Source organism: Canis aureus, chromosome 9 (assembly GCF_053574225.1).
Source record: "Canis aureus isolate CA01 chromosome 9, VMU_Caureus_v.1.0, whole genome shotgun sequence".
In the NCBI taxonomy this organism is placed as follows: domain Eukaryota; kingdom Metazoa; phylum Chordata; class Mammalia; order Carnivora; family Canidae; genus Canis; species Canis aureus.
The window spans coordinates 5,930,786-5,955,156 of record NC_135619.1 but is presented as its reverse complement, the minus strand read 5'-3'; the positions used below and the strand labels follow the sequence as shown (position 1 = coordinate 5,955,156).

The 24,371-nt window shown below is 39.1% G+C and overlaps 1 long non-coding RNA gene across 1 annotated transcript; it reads left to right on the top strand.

The window, feature by feature from the left end:
- The first annotated feature begins 14,690 nt into the window (after positions 1-14,690).
- LOC144320272 (uncharacterized) lies at positions 14,691-24,055 on the top strand. Its single transcript, XR_013385820.1, has 4 exons — positions 14,691-14,821; positions 15,010-15,158; positions 16,935-16,995; positions 23,886-24,055. It is a non-coding gene; the product is annotated as an uncharacterized LOC144320272 (long non-coding RNA).
- The last annotated feature ends 316 nt before the right edge of the window (positions 24,056-24,371 follow it).

Sequence of the window (24,371 nt, the reverse complement as noted above, 5' to 3'; positions counted from 1 at the left end):
GATATTCACTAGGCTTCAGACACTCTACAAGTCTGTCAAATAGTAGAAGTTCAATATTGGTTGAATAAATGAATGATTCAATCAATGAGGAATGAATGAGAATATTTGCTTTCAGAGTCTGGGGGTTTAACTAGAATATATGCCCTTTTTAAGGGTTACTTCTTTACATTTTGGCTCCTTGCCCTAGAAGAGAAGATAACCAGAGCTTTCAGCCAAAAGCTGCAGGCTGGTTATGTTAAATGATTTTTAATGATGATGCAGTTTACTCTGTGAAGGGAGAGCTCTGAGCTGTTATCAGGAGAGACAAAGTTGGGGAGTCTGCTGTTGGTTCACAAACTGGCCACCATATGCAGAGGGTATGGAGGGACTGAAGAAAGAGGAAGGTCACTCCAGATTGGTGTGTCATAAGGTCACATTGTGTGTGTGTGTGTGTCACATAAGGTGTGTCATAAGCACACATTGGTGTGCTTATAAGGTCATAAGCAAGGGAATTTACATATGAAGCTGGTCTTGGGTGGCCACAAGTTGACTAAATTTCTATCTCCACCCGCCAGAATCTTAACATTTATAAAAGCCTTATTGGGGTCCAGTCAAGTATACCATCCAGATGTTCTCAATAACCCATTGCTCTCTCAAGGCTGCATCCTTGAAAATGGCTCCCCTTGTGGAACAGTGGGCAGAAAACACATTCCAAGGACAGAGGAGGAGGTGAGGAGCCTCTGACCTGAGGAGCCCAGGTCTACTGGTCATGTCCTCTCAATGAGCTCCTCCAACACCCACCTAGACAGCACCCATGGGAAGAGCAACAGATGCCTCTCACTTTGAAGTTGTAAAAAAGCTCATGGTAAAACTCAGCCTCTTGTTTGTTTGAACTAAATAATCCCTTTATTACACTATTTTCCTTTACAGACAGACCTCTCTGATTACCTCGGTCTCTGCAACTGGAGTCCTAGTTAAATGGATTATTTTCAGTCTTCAGATGCCAAGAGAACAGGGCATCTCACCAACTCAGAAGTATGTGGAAGAGGTGATGCCACACCAAATGGCACAGTTAATTTGCCTTTACTGCATCTTTCACATGACTGAACTATTATTAAATTAATGTAAGGTCTTCCCCATGCTCCTGTTTGTATCCTCCATATCTGGGCAATTTGTTTGGCTAATCAAAATTCAAGCTAAAGCCCAGGACCAGCTTTATGGGTGTGAAAGCTGTGCAGCTTCATAAGACCCCATGCTCAGCAGGCTCCATGCTCATTTGGTCTAATGCTCTGCTGCTGCTGTCTGGAAAGTCTCAATAAGTTTGATCAAGAGGTCCTGCATTTCCACTTTCCGGTGGGCCCTACCAATTTTGTAGACAGTCCTGCCACAGGCCTGTATCTCCTGGGAGCGCAGGGACTGAGCATTCTTCTCCATTGTTGATCACTCACCCCTGTTCAGAGTAACGAGACAGCAGAGATGCTTATCACCAGGGCATCCACTGAGACATTTTTACTCTCCCTCTGCTTCAGAGTACCTTCTGTTTCATATCACTCTCATCATCACAGGACAGTTATCTAAAGTCCTTACCATGCCTAACTTTGAAGAGGGGTTCTGACAGAACAGAAGCAAACTCCAATATTTGTTTTTATTGGGGAGATGTCTTCGCAACAAGCCTTTTGTTGTCTAAATCAGGTCTCCTTCTTATCCTTTCCCCCCACCCTCCAAGCTCACCAGTCATCCACTGCCAAGGGCTCCTAGCAAGGCTATCAAGTGTGTCTTCACCTCTCCCTCCAGCAGGAACAGAAACAACAGCTGCTCCTAGACAGCTTTTCTCATGGAAGAAGCCTCAGAGAAGCCTCTGAGCCCAGAGGCACAGCAGACACTGTAGGTTTTGATGTTTATGCAACAATCTTTCCTGCTTTCATCTTGCCTGCCTGTAGTCTGTTCTCCACACAGCAGCCATACTGAGACTGTTAAATGCAAGTCTGAATTGTTCCTTTCTCAAAACTCTCCTGTAGCTCCTCATTGCACCCAGTGCTTGAACACGTTGGGCACTTCTGACTTAGAACTGGATTCTTTCCTCTGGAAAGTTCTTGCCCCAGTTATCCGTAAGGCTCCATCCCTTATCTTCTCTATGTGTTTGCTTCAGATGTTATCCTCTCAATAAACCTACTTGGACCACCTTATTTACAATTATAAAGGGAACCGCCCTCCTGTACTTCCTTTTTCCTCCACCAAACTCCCTCTCCCCTTTACCTTGCTTGATGGTTGTCTTTACAGACTGGTCTTTTAATATAACTATATAACTTATTCTTTATGTTTAATGTACATTAGAATGAAATCTCCAGGGGCACCTGGGTAGCTCAGTCAGTTATGTGTCTGATTCTTTATTTCAACCCAACTCATGATCTCAGGGTCCACACTTAGCAAGGAGTCTGCTTGTCCCTCTCCCTCTGCTCCTATTCCCCCATCCTGCTCTTTCTCTACCACAAATAAATAAATAAAATCTAAAAAAAAAAAAAAGAATCAAATCTCCATAAATCTGATATCACTGAGTATATTTTGTTAGCAGAAATATCTTAAGTGCCTAGAAGAAAGCCTGGTATTGAATGGACATTCCATAAAACACTTGCTGAATACATTATTTAGTCTGAGAACAAACATACTTCCTATATGACAAAGGATCTGGGCATGTTGCTCCCATGGCCACACATATTTAATCTATGTTTATATCAACTCTGTGCCTGGCACTGTGCTTGCAGATTTCACAGATGGAGAGCAAAGGTAACTTATTCCCTGTGGGCTGGCTTTCCAAAGTGAAAGTTGGCTTCCTGAAGAGCTCCAGCCCAGTGCATAAGTCAATCTATTTTGGAAGAGTGTTGGGGTGATAAATCAGGGTTGAAGGCCAGTTTCCGTCACTTTCTTTTGCTGTAATTACATAGTTTGGAGCCCAGCCCCTATGCTGGGATAAGGCCTGGGGCTTCCTGATAAAGCAGCTTAAAATCTGCATGGCTCAAGACAAGATCTTGTTCTTAGAGTCTGGCCCTGCTAGAGTGCCATGTGTTGGCACCCCAGGATGTGTTATGTGTGTGTGTGTGTGTGTGGGGGGGTGTTGCCCCTGGGGAACCACAGACCTGCTCCTTCTCATATCTTGGTGAATTTCCTTCAATAAACACTGTTCTAGAAGGTCTGGTATTTGTACCGTTTACTTGACATATATTCAACCTCATTTTAAATGTCATAAAAACTTTGGCAAGTGGTTATTATTTTGCCATATATTTTGATGAGAAAAATGAGGCTTAGGTATATTGTGTAATCTGCCTAGGGCATTGAGCTCATAGTAGAAGAGTCTGAATACCAACAAATTCCTTCTGACATCAAGTCTTGTGTTCATGCTATTGTATTATTAGAATCTCTAATTCTATATGCAGTCGGATAAGAATTTCAAATATCGTCTGACATAGCTTCCTTCTTTAAAATTCATTTTTTCCCCCTGTAACCCTTTTGCCATAAATTCTGGGGATGAATTTTATTGATCCAGGAAAAGGAGATTGCAAATGAATCCAATGAGACCAAAGATTCAAATTCTTGACTTTGGGTTTCAAAATAGACTTTTAAAGTCTTAAGAGGAGAAGATAACCTAAAAATGAAAGCACTTTTGAGTTGCAAAAGTCAGGCACTTGATAATTTTTCCTTTTGAAAATGTATATGTCAAGGGCAAAGCCTGATGTTTCAGGGTTTTATTTTATTTTATTTTGTTTTATTTTATTTTATTTTTAATAAAGATGGGGAGAGAGAGGTGGGGGGGGGGAGCGGAGGAATCGAGGGAGATAGAGAATCTTAAGCAGTCTCCACACCCAGCACAGCCCATACAGGGTTTGATCTCAACCCTGAGATCATAACCTGAGCCCAAATCAAGTCAGACACTTAACCGACTGAGCCACGCAGGTGGCCCTAGGGCAATTTTTATCATGAATCCTGAGTCTAAGACCCTAAACTAATAATATTGGTGATAAACACACACACACACACACACACACACACACACTCACACACGTGGCTATCCAATGCAAAGAGAACTTTTTCTGCTTTCTGTCTGGAATTATGAGAGGACCCAGCTCTGTAAAATGATACACTTCCAACACATTTCAGCCACAGTAGGGTAGAAATAGTACTATGGTCTATTTAAATACTGTTTCTCAAAAATATCTGAAAATATTTTGCTTGCCTGAGGGAGTTCATGGAAGGTAGCTGGGAATTGAGAACTTCTGTGCCAGCCAAGGGGACCTCATTAAGGAAGGTACATGGTGCACAGACCAAGTGAAAGATGTGGTTGAAACGCAGAGGATCAACAATTCCAGTAAGAAGGGAGTTGGGAGTCAAGATAGCTTGGAGAGATCGAACAGCTTGCACGATGAGTCTTAGAGAATTTCCTAGAAGTTGCCACGTGACATTTACACTTATATTTAACTTACCAGAAATTAGTTTATGGTCATGGCTAGCTTCAAGGAAATCTGAATAAAGGCAGAATAAAGGAGGGAAAGAGAGCAGAATGGATATTGAGAGGGAAAAGAGCAGGCTGTATTTATTATACAGGGTGAAGAAGAAATAGGTGGTTTTCTGGGTATTATGCCAAACAAATTTTATGGATATAAGTCATAAACCATATTCACCAAAAACATGGAAATTCTATAAGTGAAACAAAAGCAATTTGCAAGAAGAAGTTGGTAAAATAAGTAGAAGATTTCAATAGCCCACTTTAGGAAAGTGACAGATTCAATAGACAACAAAACAAGGGCATAAAAGAATTTAATGATACGATAAAAAAAGTTGAGTAGATGCATATATAAATTCATAGTTTTCAAATAAAATTAATTATAGTTATGTACTTGGCCTCAAAGTAAACTTAACATGTTTTGAAAAGTAGAGCTTTGGGATGCCTGGGTGGCTCAGCGGTTGGGGATCTGCCTTTGGCTCAGGGCGTGACCCTTGAGTCCTGGGATCGAGTCCCACATCAAGCTCCCTACATGGGGCCTGCTTCTCCCTCTGCCTGTGTCTCTCTGTCTCTCTGTATCTCTCATGAATAAATAAATAAAACCTTAAAAAAAAGAAAAGTAGAGCTTTTATAGGCATATTCTGTGATCATAATCCAATTAACATAAAAATATAAAAAGCTAAAAAATTGTTAACTCTTGGAATGAAGAAATGAATTTCTGGATAAACCTTGGAGCAGAGTTAAAATTAAAATTAACCAAGGATGCCAAAAACAAAGAAAAAGAATAGTTCACATCAAAACCTATGAGACAGAGTGGAAGAATATAAGACATAAATAGTATAATTGGGAAAAGTTTTTCCTTTCCTAATTCTTATAATAAGCAGACTTGGTTGGTAACTGGTGCATCCAATGAGGATAAACCTCTAAGTGTTTTATAGATCCTGTTAGTAAAAGCTCTGGGCATTGGCAGAAATGGCTGGAAGCTGGGACTAGCATCACCAGAAACCTTTATGGAGATCCCTCCAGGGTGAACATACTTAGTTAATATGTGTTGATGATAATATTTTCTCTGATAATATTTTCTTATTACACTATCATACTCTTAAAATCAACTGGTTCAGTTTTGAACACCTGGATTTGTATCTTTTAGGATAATGTGTAATGATATATTTTTAGTGAAACTAAGTGATATGAGGAAAAGAAAAGAAAAATCTGTGTATTAATAGTTGTGAGGGGTCAGTAAGGGTGGTGAGAAGAACCTGGTTTTTATGTTTTAAATTTCAAATTGATAGCTATCTTTAAAATTTCTGAGTCATATTCATCTGTTTGGGGGTTTGCTTATATTTTTGGCTCAAAAGTTAATTTCAGAATCTGATTCCTCTATGCTAAGGAAGAGATTTAAGGATTCAAGTGAATATTTGTTCCTTCAGTAAACTCAATTGGATTGAGGAAGAATCTTTTTTTCCCCCCTGTCATGAAAGGTTTCCTTGTGAAACTGTTTTCAACATCAAAATCAACATGTAGTGACATGATGCCAAGTGTTACAGAAAGATTATAGGACTCTGACATAAAACAATTGTCCCAAACAGGAAACAGCAAATGTTGGAGAGGATGTGGAGAAGGGGAACTCTCTTGCACTGTTTTTGGGAATGTGAACTGGTGCAGCCACTCTGGAAAACTGTGTGGAGGTTCCTCAAAGAGTTAAAAATAGATCTGCCCTACGACCCAGCAATTGCACTGCTGGGGATTTACCCCACAGATACAGATGCAATGAAACGCCGGGACACCTGCACCCCGATGTTTCTAGCAGCAATGGCCACAATAGCCAAACTGTGGAAGGAGCCTCGGTGTCCATCGAAAGATGAATGGATCAAGAAGATGTGGTTTATGTATACAATGGAATATTGCTCAGCCATTAGAAACGACAAATACCCACCATTTGCTTCGACGTGGATGGAACTGGAGGGTATTATGCTGAGTGAAGTAAGTCAGTCAGAGAAGGACAAATATTATATGGTTTCACTCATACAGGGAATATAAGAAATAGTGAAAGGGATCATAGGGGAAAGAAGAGAAAATGAGTGGGACATATCAGAGAGGATGACAAAACATGAGAGACTCCTAACTCTGGGAAACGAACAAGGGGTAGAAGAAGGGGAGGTGGGCAGTGGGATGGGGTGACTGGGTGATGGGTACTGAGGGGGACACTTGACGGGATGAGCACTGGATGTCATACTATATGTTGGCAAATCGAACTCCAATAAAAAATATACAACTCCCCCGAAAACCCCCCCCAAACCCACACAATTGTCTCATTACATAATGGTGCAGAGAGTGGGTTCATAAATGCAGAATGAAAGTTTTCTGACAAGAAGTCACTAATAAGGAAGCTCACTTTTGTAGCAATTCAGGAAACTTGAAATTCAAGTTCAATACATTATGAATATTTATACAAACAAGGTCAAGGTTCTCTCAGCCTAATCTGTAAGAATGGAGCCTCTGCTTGACTTAGAGGAAGATGGAAATAAGTCTGTTCTTCAAGTCAAATTTCATTTTTGTCTAAATATGGAAGTTATTATAGTCAGGGCTCTAGGTTCTGAATGGTGTGAGGAGCTTTTGATCTATACACTGCTGGAGCTGACCTTTCTTAACCTGCCAGCAAGTTACTGTGGATGCCGATTAGCTTGTGAAGGTCCTGAGGTTATTTGGAGAAATATGATTTTTCTTTTTGTTTTGCTTTTTATTATTTATTTTTAAAAAGATTTTATGTATTCATGAGAGACACAGACAGAGAGAGAGGCAGAGACACAGGTAAAGAGAGAAGCAAGCAGGCTCTTTGCAAGGAGCCCGATGTGGGACTCGATCCCATGACTGGGATCATGCCCTGAGCCAAAGGCAGATGTTCAACCACTGAGCCACTCAGGCATCCCTCATTTCATTTTTTTTTTTAAATGTGCTGTTGCTTAAGATATTTCAAATACTGAAATGTTAAGGTCAGCTTTTACATTGTACTGTTATTTCTGGAATATTTTCACTCAAAACCTGGACTGAATCAAGATTATTATTGTTCTAGGAGTTTTGGAGGAAAATCTGCTGAAATTGGTATCTGAGGGTACTGATTAAACCTTGTTCATATCTTTGGTAGGCCCGGGAAACTTGTATTTGATTATTTATATATAGAACTTATTTTTAAAAAAGATTTTACTTATTTATTTTAGCGAGAGAAAGAAAGAATCTTTAGTAGACTCCATGCTGAGTGCAGAGCCCAGTGTGGGGCTTGATCTCATGACCCTGAGATCCTGATGAGCTGAAACCAAGAATCTGACACTCAACCAAGTGAGCCACCAGGGGCCCCTAAAGCTCATATTTATAGGATGATTTTCCTGACAGTGAAATTTATTCTTATCTAAACAGAAAAGGGCAAAGTTTAAGTAGATTTTACAATTTAGCAAAATAAAAATGAATAAAAATGGAGGGGAAAGGAGAGGAAACTGGCAGATAATAAGAAAACATATGTTCTTTGGATTGGCAAGTATATACTCAGTTTCGAGGCAATCCAGGTAAGAACCAAAAATTCGATTTTTCCAAGATTCCACCCTGCAACTCCTTTAGGAGGCATTGTATGCAGTAGGGAGCTTAGGACCATGGGAAAATGGGTCACAATTGCTAGTGATTGAGTGGCAAAGAAACAGTCAAATTTCAATAGGATGTTTTAAGCTCGATTTTGTTGACTGGTACCTGCAGGGAACATCTTATTTTTCCAGTCACTCCTGGGACTGAAAAACTTCAGTTATTGCCCCATCCTATATATGTGGAAACAGTGGAGGACAGAAAACGATACATGCTCCGTTCAGAGTCAGTCACTGCTGTTGATTATGAAAAACTCCACCAGACTTCCTCAGCTTCAGCTGGTCTGAAGTGAGACCCCCACCATGATCACGGCGTTTATACACCTTCTGTTCTCCATTCCCCACCCCTTCCCAAATTAAAAAGGTGAAAAGTTATTAAAAATATGATTTGCTTTAATAAGAGAAGCTTCATTATGGATGACTCTCTTACTCAATTTCTTCCTTTAAAAAGTTACCAAATTAGGGGCCTGTAGGTCACTTGACTGAGTTAAGCATCTGCCTTCGGCTCAGGTCATGATCTCAGGGTCCTGGGATCGAGCCCCACAATGGGCTCTCTGCTCAGTGGGGAGACTGCTTCTCCCTCTATCCCTCTACCTCTACTCCTGCTCTCTCTCTTTTCTCTCAAATAAATAAATGAATAAATAAATAAATCTTAAAAAAAAGCTACCATTTGCTGTTATAGTTCTCTCTTGACTTTATTTCACAGAAGTTTATTTAAAATGCTGCTGGAGTAGTTTTGGCAGATAATAGTTTTCTTCTGTTTCCTGTTGCATGTTTACTTTTGCTCCAGTAGCCACAGTGACAAATGCACGATAAGTGATTTGTGCATCAATCTCTGACTTTATTCCTTTTCTCACAGCATCTATAAGATTCTTGAGCTGAATCTGAGCAGACCCCTGTATCTTTGCAATTCCCAGCACAATTGAAGCCACTGTGTTACTCCTGGGGCTTTGATTTTATGAATTTGGATGATCAAGGAATTTTTTTAGTCAAAAGTTTCTTCTCTTATAGCATATTTTCTCCTATTCTCCCAGTCAATAAGCTGGGTCTCCTGCTCAGAATTTATTTATCAAATGGGGTCTGTCATTCACATGCAAAAAATGTGTACTTTTGCCATAAAGTTCCAATGAGAAAACAGGAAAAAGAATAGAAAAAAGGAAACGTTGATGCCTTTGGACCAAGCAGTCCTGCTGTGCTGTCTTAAAATTTTTATTCAAGGACTGTATCTTCAAAGCCAACGTGCAATATAAATAAACCTATGTTTTTATATGTGTGGCCATACATTGCTCCTTATACATCCCTGAATGATGAAAATGGATCTCAGGTTACAGATACAAACACTTTTGCATATGCAATGACCAAGAAGTAACATCCCTGACCTTTCATGGCCCGTGAGGATTTTACTGACATTCATGTGTCATGGGATCTATCGTTCTACATAGTGGAGGAATCTGATTTGAGCTCAGGTTTTAGATACTAACTACCCCAGCCCATTAACAAGCATTACCCAACAGAGAAGAGGGGGACAGAAAAACCACCAGGCCCAGGACACAGACTCTGCTGGCAGAGGAAGGTGCAGAGCTGGGGAACAGCTCCACTGTTCCTGGATGGTGAGAAAGGCAGGTATGGACATTTTGCAGAATAATTAAAGGGAAGCAAATCCTCTACGACAATAAAGAATTGATATTATGACTTAGAGAATGAGTACAAATAAACATTCTGAAACATCATAAAGGTCCTTAGACCAGGGGGTGACCTCTCATTGCAAACTGTTTTGGAACAAGAGTATTATAAGTAGAGGCCCAATGGGACCTCGGGAAAAAATAAACCTAGGTTATATCAAAGTAGATACTACTTTCTTTCCCAATAAATTAATGGTATTTTCACCAATCCCTTAGCAGGGAGATTAGAACTTAATGTGTAATTTTATGTCATTGAATTAAATTGTGCTCAGTTCATTTCACAAAAGCATATAGTAGGGCAGCTACCAGTAATAATGATTGAGTTAGTTCTAGCATCCCTTAGAAAAGGAAGTATTGATACTATGGACTCATTATGGGTGGCCCTCTGAGAAAACTGGCATAGGTCACCTTAGAGAATCTCACTTGGAGGATAAATCACCCCCGAGTCACTGAGGGTAGCCTTATTTGGAGAGGGACTGCAGAACCCTCAGGGGTTATTAAGAGTATCCTTCCTTAAGAGGGTCAGCGCATAACCCTACAGTCAGTCTAGAGAAAATGAGTGTGATCAGACCGATAGGGGCTAAGACATGTAAAACAAAAGGTATTTATCACTTAGCTATGGTTCTGGAAGACGGAAAAGAGGATGTTGTGTAGACCACTATATGAATGCCAGGATTACTCTGAACTCAGCATTCTTTGGTTTTCCAGGGGTTTGGGTGATGGCTATGTGCCTATAGGATGAGTGCAGAGCTCTGGAGCCAAAGCATGAGGCCTCCCTTGGCCAAGCTGACACTGATGGAGTGGGGTTGCCCTTCAAGGGTTGCATCAGCAGAGGTCCAGCATTCCCTGTCAGACTGTGGGGAAACTGGGTGGGTGCAGGGCCACTGCATGGGTGTGGAAGTGGGACTAGACTTTTCTGCACTGCCCAAGTCTGTCCATTCTGACAGATCACAGGTGGGCATGGGGAAAGCCTCAAGGGGAAGATAATGAACGTGCTCCTTATTTGGCAGGTTGTGCCTCTAACGATTAGTTGGAAAAATAAAAGAGACCTGAGAGTATTTGTACCCTGGATATGTAGACTACATATGTGTATAGTATTTTCATTTAATAGCGTGGGGTCCGCTTTTTCCAATTAGCCTTATTTTAAGGTCCTACAATAAGAATTTCTCCACATATTGGGGTAAATAAATATCTGAATCACATGGATATTACCTGACAACTGTAGTCAGTGCTTTGGGAGGAAAAACTAGATAAGGACCTTTTTATAGTCTCTTATAAACATTTATTTATTTTCTCTGTCCATTGGTAAATGCTACATATTACTTGCATATCTAAAACAAATAATGGATCCATATTTCATAGGGATTATATGTGACAGTTGCATAATGTGAAATCATTCTGTCTGGAAGGCTAATGGATTTTGACCATGAGACCATAAAGGATGAGACCTCATGTTCTCAAAAGAGACACATTTAGGGGTTTTTTCCTCCCCGTTTTCTTTTAAAGAAAATTTCCACAGTAAAGAAATTAAAAGTGAAAATTGCCATCTTTTCTCATTCATTCTAGAATTTCCTTTCAGGAAGAGATAGAGTGACTGTAAGTAAGCCTCATAACTGTGGTCCTTGCAGCAGAGATTGGCCAGAGCTCAGCTCAGATTTTTTTTTTATAAATTTATTTTTTATTGGTGTTCAATTTACCAACATACAGAATAACACTCAGTGCTCATCCCGTCAAGTGTCCCCCTCGGTGCCCGTCACCCAGTCACCCCCACCCCCCGCCCTCCTCCCCTTCCACCACCCCTAGTTCGTTTCCCAGAGTTAGGAGTCTTTATGTTCTGTCTCCCTTTCTGATATTTCCCACACATTTCTTCTCCCTTCCCTTCTATTCCCTTTCATTATTATTTATATTCCCCAAATGAATGAGAACATACACTGTTTGTCCTCCGACTGACTTACTTCACTCAGCATAATACCCTCCAGTTCCATCCACGTTGAAGCAAATGGTGGGTATTTGTCGTTTCTAATGGCTGAGGAATATTCCATTGTATACATAAACCACACCTTCTTTATCCATTCATCTTTCGATGGACACCGAGGCTCCTTCCACAGTTTGGCTATTGTGGCCATTGCTGCTAGAAACATCGGGGTGCAGGTGTCCCGGTGTTTCATTGCATCTGTATCTGTGGGGTAAATCCCCAGCAGTGCAATTGCTGGGTCGTAGGGCAGGTCTATTTTTAACTCTTTGAGGAACCTCCACACAGTTTTCCAGAGTGGCTGCACCAGTTCACATTCCCACCAACAGTGTAAGAGGGTTCCCTTTTCTCAGCATCCTCTCCAACATTTGTGGTTTCCTGTCTTGTTAATTTTCCCCATTCTCACTGGTGTGAGGTGGTATCTCATTGTGGTTTTGATTTGTATTCCCCTGAAGGGCCAGTGATGCGGAGCATTTTCTCATGCCATCACAGCCTCTTCAAGTCCTCAAATACCTCTTATACAAGTTGTGGGAAAAAGACAACATATGATAATAATAATAACTAGTATATATTGAGCTGTGCTATATTCCAAACACTGTGCTAAGTGAGTGAACAATCTCATTTACTCCTCAGAACATCTATATTTTACTGAAGAGGAAATCAGGATTTACAGGAGGTAAATGTTAAGCTTAAGATCATGCAGCTGGTGTGGTGATGGAGTGGGATTCCAACCTAATTGTATAGCTACTGAGCTAATGTCTAGTCTTGTGTCTTTCTGTGTTACAGTTTCTGTTTAGGATTTGAGGGCAGTGATTTTTCACCCAGTACTCTCACGGTAGTCAGTGTGGGACAGCTTCATACATATACTTTCCCTATCTTTAAAAATCTTGAATTCAATCCTCTACTGTCTCAGGCAAGTTCCCACTGAAATTTCCTTTCCTGCATAAACTCTCTATTAACTACTAGAGCCATTCAATACTGATTTTCTTCTTGAGGAGGACACTCGAGGAGGAAATAAAAAACATTAGAAGAAATCAACACATTATAGTCAAAGGTATAGACCAAGCATCGATCAAGTGGGATAATGGGATAAATTATAGGATGAGAGTATTAAGTAATTTCACAAGATCTAGTCTTGGTCTTAATGGAGTTGTAAGTCAGGAAGATTAAAATAACATGCATAGAACAAAAGTTAAAAGTGGAAGGGATGAATCTTTTGCAGGGTTGGGAGGGATATAGGCTCTATATAAATTCAAAAAAGAGGCAGAGATTATAGAAGGCTGCAGGACTTTGGTGCAGCCATTTTGGAGGAGTTGAGACTGGAAGAACACATGTTTGACACAGAGAGACAGGGGCATGGTAGGGAACGTAGGGAGGAAGGAGTGAGAAAGTGACAAGAATGGTCTAACCAGAAAACAGAGGCTGGGAAGTAACCTCTGGAATGTAAGTGGTCTGGTAAAATGAGGAGCGAGTGATGGAGGTCACTGAAAGCCAGTCAAAGGGGCTTATGTTTGTGTACAAAATAGGAACCATTATTAGATTTTGAGTAGTGAAGTGATATAATGAAAATATATCTTTAAAAGAAGGGTGTGGCCATGGTACAGAGGGTGGTTGGGAGTTGGCAGGCTGGGGCAAAGGGCAAGAAAGTCTTCAATAATGGAGAACGTTCCTTTCAACTTGGCCAGAGGAATTCTGTGTGCAGTAATTGTGTGCTGAGAGTGTGGAGAAAATAGAAGAGGTGGAATTCAAGATTTTCCCCTTATGATTCAATGCAATTCTAAACTTTGGAATTAGAAAATAATGTAAATTTTTAGAAAGTTAGAAGGTCAAATGAAAAAGTAGTTATATATTTCTGAAACTTATTCATTTCATCAAGATCAAGATCTATTTACACAAAATACTGATCATTTTAAAAATTCCTTCCTGATATGGTGTTATATCACCTTTCCCATTCTTAATGTGTATTTGTGTTTTCTCTCTTTTTTTACAGATTTTTCTAGAACTCTTGACTTAATAAATTTTAATTTTTGTTTTTGCTTTTCAGCTAATTCCTACTTTTTTTAAAAAAAGATTTATTTATTTTTATTTATGATAGACACAGAGAGAAAGAGAGAGGCAGAGACACAGGAGGAGGGAGAAGCAGGCTCCATGCCGAGAGCCCGACGCAGGACTCGATCCCAGGACTCCAGGATCACGCCCTGGGCCAAAGGCAGGCGCCAAACCGCTGAGCCACCCAGGATCCCACTAATTCCTACTTTTATTATTAGACTTTTTCCTTCTTCATTTTGGCTTATTTTGCTTATTATCTTTTTTAAATTTCCTGAATTGAAAGTTTGGCTCCTTTATTTGACTGATAATTAATAAATGTATTCAAGGCCACACATTTTCTTATGGGTTTTGCTTTGAATAAATCCACAGATTTTTATATGTAGTGTTAATTTTTAATGACCTGCAGTTTTAACTTTTAGTTCTTTGAACTGAAAATTATTTAGAATATCATAAGTAGTTAATTCCCTTCCAAATCATTTATTGACTACCTTTTAATTATTAATTTCTGGCTTTATTGCATTGTTTTCAGAGGATGTAGCTTTTATGAATCTTTCTTATTGCTTCTTTGAGTCATAATACATGCTCATGCTTTGGTAAATATTCCATAGCTATGTATATATATAAAACAAAGTTATTTTTCATCTCCCTCTATCTCTTCCTCCTCTGAGAAATAGATATTAAAATATCACATTCTTAGCATCTTGTCGAGTTATTCTCACATTTCCAACAAATTTTGCTTTATAGTTTTCTGATGCAATCTTGTTTTTGAATAAAAGTGGACTCATTCATTAATTCATCCATCCATTATGAATTTAACAAACCACTATTGAGAATCTTCCAGATCCCAAATGGAACTCTTACGCTATGACAATGAACAAGACAGACTCTAAACCTGATTTGTGGAATGTGGGATGGTCTCCTAGAGAAGGTGACATGAACATACTCAGTGACTGCCACCAAGCATAGAGGAAATGTGAAGAGGAAGAAATACAGGGTGCTGTAGGAAGTTTAGCAGGTGGTTATACCTGAATTAGGGGCTAGGAAAGACCTTCCTGAAGAAGCAACATTTAAGTCAAGATGGGCACATTTTAGGATCTAAAAGCAGACTGCGTCAGTCAGGGTTCTAGCAGTAAACTCATACACACAAACATTGCAAAATTTGAGGAAAGTTTAATGAGGCGCTTGTTGATGCATTATCTACAGGTCAGCCACCTACAGCACAGAGCAGGGTGCAGAAGGATGGAGAGAGGGCCTGGAAGGCAAACAGGAGACATAAACTACACAGTTCAATGTGGGGGAAGCTGAGAGGTGAGAGAAGAGGTCAGAGAAGTAAGCCCAGGACAAGGAAGAAGGTTTGTGAGCTGTGGTGATGATTTTAGAATTTGTCCTGTGCAAAATGGGAAGTCATTGGTTAATTTTTTTAGCATGAGTGAAATGATCACATTTGCGTGTTTATACAATAATTGGCTATAGTGAAGAAAATATCTTGGATCGAATGATGATTTCCTTCACTGTGATGGGGACTCTGGAGGTGGAGGACTTATGGTGGTGAGATGAGCTCAATTTGGAGCCTATTGAAGTTGAAGCATCTAGATGGGTCTGTACTGAGAAGTAAGGGTCTTGGCTACAGACCCCAATTTGTTGGTACAGACCAGTTAATAGGTGTTTAGGATTTAAGAGTTGATGAGATGGTTTAGAATCATGTGTAGTGTAGGGGCAGTACATTTTTCTTTCTAGGTTCTTTGGCTGGCCTAACCATTAAATAGATATAAGACAGATTAACAGGAGAAAGGCAAATTTAATTTAGAGTGAATGAGAGCCTCAAAGATGGGAGACTCAAGGACAAGTCGAGCAGTTGAGGCTTATATGCCATCTTGAGCTAAGAAAAGGAATAGGGGCTCAGAACTTTAACAAGGAGAAGGGGCATTCGCAGGATGATACGAGGAACAGATGTTTGGAAATTAGATGTTTGCCCTCTCATAAAAATGGGTTTTTCAGATAAAAAGTTGTCTCTGGTAATTCGTCTCCTTTTGTGCCAGACCCCCTATCTAAATTCTTTTAGGTAGTTTAAGGAGAAGGTAAAAGTTTTTCTTAAGTTTGCTGGATCTTAATTGACTTCAGCTCAAAATAATCCATATGCTAAAGCTGCACATTTTGAGGTGACATATTTTGCTCCCTCCCCTTTAGTAATGGGATTAGGAACCCCAGAATTCAAGAAATAGGTAGAGCTTGAAGCTACAGCCTTCAAAGGAAGAAGAAAGTAGGGATGGCTAGAAGGTAGGAGAAAAATCTGGAGAATTTTGAGAAGTCATGCTTTTGAATTATTTCATTACAAGTGTACTCCTCACATGTTTTAGCTGAGTCAGGGTGAGCTTCTGTATTCAGGATATCAGGATAACATTAGTGAGGTCATTTCAAGTAAGAGAGAACTTCACGATGACATTTGATAGACTTTCTTCATCTCCAGGGGTAACTCTGGCCTAGAATTCTGAAACCCTTTAAGGAAGGTATGGATTTGAGTTTTCTTCTTACAAAATCCTCATGTCTGCAGATTCTGCTTTTGTGAAGCTGGTGTTCAAAACCAGAATGTGCCATGTGGTTGTAGAGAAAGGTACAGTCTGTGGGACTTGACTCTCTTACTGTAAATGAATCATTTACTTTCGTTAATCTTCATTGCTAAATTCAGACTATTGAAAAATAATTAGGAATGTTTCAAGACATTTGATCCATTGGATTTCCTCTGACAAAAAAATCTTTAAATGTCAGGATATCAAATTAAAATTTTTTTTTTCAAATTAAAATTTTTAAAAAAGACTATCTACCTTCCTGTCCAATCTAGATGTATATGGAATCAAGATTTTATAGTTTAGGTATTAGGAAGTAATTAACTGATTCAGAGCCAGAATGGCCTTAAATGTGCTAAAAAATAATGAGACTGTGTCCAAGTTTTATTGAAGTTCTTGGTGAGAGAACATTAAAAATAAAAATAGCTGATTCCATGAGAGCTTACAGGGAAAAAGATATAAATGTAAAGATAGCAAAATAAAGGATTGGTAGAGTTAATACAAGAATTTGAAGTTAATTTTTTTCCAGGCTATGAATTTATAACATCTCTTCTATTTCTGTAGGTTAACATCCAATACACAGGAGTATACACCATATGAGACTTTCTCAGTTATGGATTGCTAGGTAAATATGCTGTGACAACAAAGTTCCATTCCCCAAGAGTGTCGGCTAAGTTCTTACTGGAAAATGCTCTTGCATGATAGAGAAAAAAACATCTAGCAATCATCATTTTTCCCCCAAGATTGGGACAACTTCCTCTTTCACAATGTTATTAATGAATGACCATGGCATTTAAAACCGCCTTTTCTAAGATAAAGATACATCGTGTGTTTTGTTTGGAGGAGGCAAATTATGCTCAGAGACTGATTTGTCTTTGCCAGCGATGTATTTAATGCAGATCCGCTGTGGGAATTTCACAAGCCAATAGCATGCAGGAAAATATCTCCTAATAAGCCAATAAAGAAATAATATACTCCAAACCAGTGATCGATCACACTATTGTTCCAGGCAAGGGGAGATGAAAGGAATAAAGTCCCTATTTAGTTGAGTGTACCTTTGTAGGAGTTGGTACTTGAGAGAGATGGCTCAGTCAACCGAGAGCTGATGTCCAGCTGAAAGCCCCAAAGTAGAAGTCCCATGTTGCTGCAGTATGTTGCTAGGGAAGAATGGAGTTGGTGTTGAGAGGCAAGATAATCTTCTTCCTGGGGCCACTGTCTGGCTTTCTCCCCTGCTGGTAAATGAGTGTTTACCTTGGCAGAAGCTAATTGCCCCAAGATTTTCAGAGATCTCTTTAGATCAGCAGAGTCCTCTTGCCCAGACCAAACACTCTGAGACTCCTCACAAACTCTTGTAATTATAGTCTAAATGACTATAATTGACAGTTACTTCTTCATATGTTTTTATTGGTAAGACCTCTGTGGGGTCCCTCAGTAGCCGAGCTACTGAGTTCTTACTGGTGATAACAGATAAAATGACAACATCCTGACACAACTCACTTCATTCTTATATCAAAACAACTTTACTTCTAAAAACAAGTTCATTTTTTGGTCTTTGTCATAAACTAGTGGAGTAAAACCACTTTATTTAAGTCATAAACAAGTGGCTTTGAAATCATATCCAACTAGTATACGACAGTGGGCAAAATATAAGAGCTCAATCTCCACTGTTTTCTGACTCATCAGTAGCTATTCTTCCGGTCCAGAAATGTCAAACAGATTTTAGGAAATTTATCAGGTTTATTGAAACTTAGGAATCTTTCCTTCAAATGATTGCAGATTTTCCCTAAACCTCATTACTGAATGAAGTCTGAGAATGATTCAGTAATGTTTAGAGCAGTCTAATGCAGTGATCTTCATACTACAGCACAGATTTTAAGGGAATCAATTTCTAGATCCTCGACTTCCCTATGTATACTTTCTTAAAAATGATCTTCCTGAGAACTTGACTGTGGCTCTCATTTCACAACTCTGCTTCTCCAACTTGGCACAAGAAGGAATCTTTTGTTGCAGCCTTGTTATGCAGTTTGAAAGCCTCCACAGCATTAAGGAAAGGGGTACTTTTTTCTTGTGTAGGGGAAACCTCCTTCAATCAAATAATTATAGATCCCTATCATTATATTAAGAAATGCATTTCCAAAGAAGTTTTTGTCTTTTATGTTTAAAATCTTTTTAAAATTGTAGTATATTTAAGTGTATCGAATGTGCATTATCAGTCATTGTATTTACAATTCAACCTGGAAAAAAATAATGGAGTATTATAGTCAGAGGAAATTAAAACAAAAATTTCAATCTCATACATGTTTTTGTTGTAGAAATTTTGAGTCAATAAGACTTTTAATGAAAAATAAGTTATATTCAATCTGCAGAAGTTGAATGGAAATAGGATTTTGAGTAAAGAAAGGAGCAACATAAAATCTTCAATTGTTAATGAAGAGTTTGTTCATAAATTTTAATTGGATGTTTATGGGTAGCAAGTCACTTTAGTATTAAGATTTCATCACATATATTTAAAAACTATTATATGATTTTATTTGAAAATGTCAATATTTATAATACAGTGGAATTTATAACCTCCAGGGCTACTTAAAGATTTAAAATAATGATAAAAAATTTTAGAAGTGATCTTAAAAATGTATGATTGCATAGTTTCCCAAAGTTTAACTCCCATTATCTAATGTGCTGGTTGGCCTACAAACACGAACATGCTTTGATGTTCAATGTATAGAATTACTGTCCATGTATACGTATATGTGTAATCCACTGGTCGGTCGATCCTTAAATTTATATCTTTTACAGACTGGTGGAAAATATCACTGAAATTCATGCAACTTCTTGAATGTTTCACTTTAAATGTGAATCTGAATGAAATAAGACAGAACAACAGACTTTTAGATCTGACAGCACTCACCCTTCTCAATTTGCAGACGTTCTGTGCAATAAATTATCAAGCTGTCATTCTGAGATACTGTCTCCACAGTATCTAAGGTTATCTGCCTTAGCCTCCCCACTTAGCAGAAAGTGTTTCCTCCTGTAGAGAGACTGAAACATCCATTTAAAATTACTGACTCCTGGTGGTGGGAATAAAGTGGCCAAAGAGAATGGTAAACCTAAGAACAACAGCCCAAGTTTAGGGGAGAGTGCATTAAAACTCCATGTTGCCAGTTTTTGCTTACCACCAAAGTAGGCTACATACAAGTGGTAGTGAAGCACATTAGTAAGAAGCAAAATATCCATTGGGATTAACTAATGCAGTCTCCATAACTAAAGATTCTACTCTGACTACGTTCTTAAGCAAAGACTAAGATAATAATAGGCACATGTTACATTTGTGATTTATAATAAGAAATATATATTTGGTCTTTATCTCCATTTTTTTTTTTTTGGCACAGAGCACCTAAAACTCTTGGAATTTCATTTGGTGAAAGGGAAAGAGATATCTTTTGTTATATTAATGAGGCAACTTTGGGGAAGCACCTAAGGAAGAGGGGTGGTGGTGGTGGAGCCAACCATAGGATTAGAGAGTTGGACCATTCTTTCTTTCCTTTTTTTTTCTTTTTAAAGGTTTTATTTATTTATTCATGAGAGACAGAGAGAGAGGCAGAGACACAGGCAGAGGGAGAAGCAGGCTCCATGCAGGAAGCCCAATGTGGGACTTGATCCCAGGACTCCAGGATCATGCTCTGGGCTGTTGGGAAGCACTCAACTGCTGAGCCACCCAGGCATCCCAAGGGTTGGACCTTTCAATGCAAAGAGTAAATGCCCAGCATAGTAAGGGGTCCCCACCAGGACTCTGTTCTAACACTATGATGGTCTCCTCCCAACCTATGTCCATTCTGATATTCAGACTAAATCCAAATAGGTTGTTAAATATTAGACTAATAGTTTTCAATATCATCCCCGCCTAGAAGGAAACACTGATGTGGGAAACAAAGTCAGAAGAAAAATTATCAAATTTCCTTACTTCTTACAGCCCATTGACAAGTTCTTGAAACAGGCAGAGAGGGATCCCTGGGTGGCGCAGCGGTTTAGCACCTGCTTTTGGCCCAGGGCGCGATCCTGGAGACCCAGGATCCAGTCCCACGTCGGGCTCCCGGTGCGTGGAGCCTGCTTCTCCCTCTGCCTGTGTCTCTGCCTCTCTCTCTCTCTCTCTCTCTCTCTCTCTGTGACTATTATAAATAAATAAAAATTAAAAAAAGTTTATTAAAAAGAAAAAGAAAGAAACAGGCAGAGTGACATTCCTCTAGGGACTTAGTTACCTCAACGTTAATACTTTGCTAAGGGCAAAAGGCAATCTTAGCCCAACCTCCAGGATTCTGTAAGTGTATTTTAACATATAAAATTTCCTTTGGAAACTTCCTTTATTTCTACTCCCCAAAATACATGTTGGCAATCATCCCCAAGCATATGACCAACCAATGACCTTTTCTTAACAATAGCTAGCTCCCTCAGGGTCTGGGAAACCTTGCTTCTGAAATACCTGGGAAGCTTATGCTATCCCTAACCCAGCTTGAAAGTATATAATGGGCTACTCCTCATGACCCCAGTGCAGCTCCTTCTGCCCACAGGTCCTGTCCCCGTGCTTTAATAAAACCACCTTTTTGCACCAAAGACATCTCAAGAATTCTTTCTTGGCCATCGGGTTCAAACCCTAACATCCTTCCTACATCAGACACAATATATATGATATCATAGTATAGCAATTAGTCTACTAGGTGAGAAGAACCTGATGCAGGCTAATGAAAAAACACGAAGAAAAGATTTTTAAAGTTTGAATTACGGATATTGAGATAGGGAGACTATCCTGAAACATCTGAGTGAGCCCAATGTAATCACAAGGGTCTTTGTAAAAGGGAAGCAGGAGTGCTGGCTTTGAAGACAGAAGTCAGCCATGAGCCAGGAGTGTGGTAGCCTCTGGAAGTGAGAAAAGGCTCAAGGTTTTACCTCTCTTCCCTCACCTCCCTCTGAGACTCCAGAAGGAATGCAGCCTCACCAACACCTTGATTTTAGGTCGGTGTGACTTCTGACCTACAGAAATAATATAATAAATTTCTATTGGTTAAGCCACTAAATTTGTGGTTATTTGTTTTAGCAGTAGTAGGAAATGAATACAGCAGGTTATAAATCTGAGGCTGCTGTGGCTGTTCCTGCCATCACATGGCCAGAGCCCATTTCAGAACAAAGCCAAAATAAAGAAGAGACCAGTGAGAGACAAGTTATGGGTGATGTAATTTGAGCATTTGGATCCAGACTTCTTGAAGAAGTAAGTAGTCAAAAAAAAAAAAAAAAAAAAAAAGTAAGTAGTCATCTCAGGTTTTTCAATTTTTTAGCCAACACATTTTTTTTTTTTCATTTCAGTTATTTTTGACCCTGGGCTCTTTCTTACTTATGTACAGATGTATGTACAAATATTTTTCTTTAATACCTAAATATTACTTACAATAGCCCTGGTTTGGTAACAATATACTTATGCTCACCCGCAAAAGTGACTGACTGAGTAAACTAAGGAGTATCCAAAAGATGTAAAATTTTATAGCCACGGGAACTCATGCAATGGAAAAACTGTCTGTTTATGTGCGGAAGTATTTAGAATATATTAATTTTTTACTAGAGGAAAAAATCGAAAAAGAGCGTTCACAGCAACATTCAATCATATGAAAACAGTTTCAAAAGTTACAAAAAAAGGGTTTTCCTGTGATAATTGGGAAAGGTTAAAGAAATTGTATTAGCTGCATTCCTCACTGAATGACACAATATGACACTTGGAACACTTACTAATACCTATGCCGAAAACTGTGTTTTAAATTTAATATGCGGGTGTTATTCTATATGTTGGCAAATTGAACACCAATAAAAAATAAATTTATAAAATAAAAAAATAAAAATAAATAAATTTAATATGCTATTGCAAAATACATTGGAGAGGTTTAAAATATTGAAAACTCCCGAACAAAATAATTATAAAGAAATATTAAAGCACAAATTCTCTATGTAAAAACACAATAATAGTAATATTGTTAATTCTACTTTCAGCTTCACTAGCAAAGGTAAATGAAATTAGATAAAAAAATGAAATCAGATCATATGCAATTACAACCTAGAAAAAGTGAGAACAGGTTACAAGTGTATGCACATTAAAGCACTATTATGGATCTTTCTTCTTTCTTTCTTTCTTTCTTTCTTTCTTTCTTTCTTTCTTTCTTTCTTTTTCTTTCTCATAATACATCTATGTATCTATCAAATTAATAAGATTGAGAGGCTATAGCATTTGCCACTCTGGGGAGGCAGAGGGTCCTGTGATTTATGAACCATACACACAAGGTGTTATTCTAGGCAAGTTAGCTTCTTTGAAGTTTAATTTCTTCATACAAAATAGGGTTATCAATAATTACTACAGCATAGATTTATTGAAACTACTAACTGAAATAATCCATATTCTGGTGACACCTGGGTGGCTCAGCGGTTGAGTGTCTGCCTTTGGCTCGACATGATCCCGGAGTTCTGGGATTGAGTCCCGCATTGGGCTCCCTGCATGGAGCCTGACTCTCCCTCTACCTGTGTCTCTCCCTCTTTCTCTGTGTCTCTCATAAATAAATAAATAAAATCTTTTAAAAAATCCATATTCTTCACCTATCAGAATTTGGGGCACTTATATGTATGCAGTAAGTATTAGCTACTACTTTTATTATTAATATAATATTGTCATTACTATTAATTTTCTGTATACTATGTGGTCTATTTCCTTTAGTTAGCTCAGATCAACTTTTGTTTGATCATGTTTAATGAGGAAAATGCCATCAATTAATTAGTTTCACTCAGAATAACTTAAAAATCATATTTATGAATGAAGGAATGTTGTAGGTACTGTTGCCTTTGAAATGAATAAAACTCAGTCTCTGATAGCTAAAGCTTGCACGCTAGTGGGGATACAGTAAGAAATACATGTAAGTCCCATAAAGTTTTAGATTTTCCACATTAGAAATAGACTTAGGGTAAAAACCCTAAGGTACAAAAGAGAAAATGATCAGTGCTACCTGGGCGAGATGGGGACAAGGGCTTGGAGAAGTTTGGGACACTTGAGAGCATCTTGAAATATAGTGATGTGGCTGAGTGGGGAAGGGCATTCCATATTGAGGGGCCTGTGTCCACAAAAGCACAGAGGCAAGAAGCAATTGCAGGTGCTAAGGGTAGCAACTATCAAGGCTGATGGCTAAACTGGGGATGAATTAACCCCGTTAGTCAGTAATTGTTTTTTTAAGATTTTAATTTTAGATAATCTCTATACCCAATGTGGGGCTTGAACGTATTCAGAGATCAAGGGTCACGTGCTCTACCGACTGAGCCAGCCAAGCACCCCGGTAGTTCTTGACCCTGTACCCCATAGACATGGTAAGTGCTGGGGATATAGTGGTGGTCTCTGGTGTGATGGCACTTACCTGCTGACTGGTCACAGGCTCCTTCTGTGGGAAATGGGGCTTTATTGAAGGGGCAAGGTACATGATGTGATTCCTGTTGCAGGAAAGTCATCTTGGTGGCTGTGTGAAGCAACGTGTTAAGGGCGGTACATCTGAAGATGGAGACTGGCTAGAAGACATTAATTAATTCATCTGAGAGGAGTTCTGTGACGGCTCTACCAGTAAGGTTGGGAAGAAGAAGCAACCTTTGACAGAAAACGTGACCACTAGCCTGAGTCTGTAAGTAATGATGACTACATGGACCTGAGGGCTATGGGAGAGGGTCAAACTTGAAGGGCCCAGAGTTATGTGATTTGTATGAGAAGTGATATGTCCACTGAGTTTCCAGACAGTGGAGACCCCAGTGTGTGAGCCGGGGCTGAGTTGTGGTGTTCTGAGAGATAAGGCCAGAAGAACTGTGATTACTGTGAGTGGTCAGAATGGATGGAATTTGGGGCACATGGGAAGCATGATTTGCCCTCGGGCTCCAGCATGTGAAACTAAAGGGGAGGTGTTCCAGACAACTCCAAGTTGTTCCATAGGACTATGA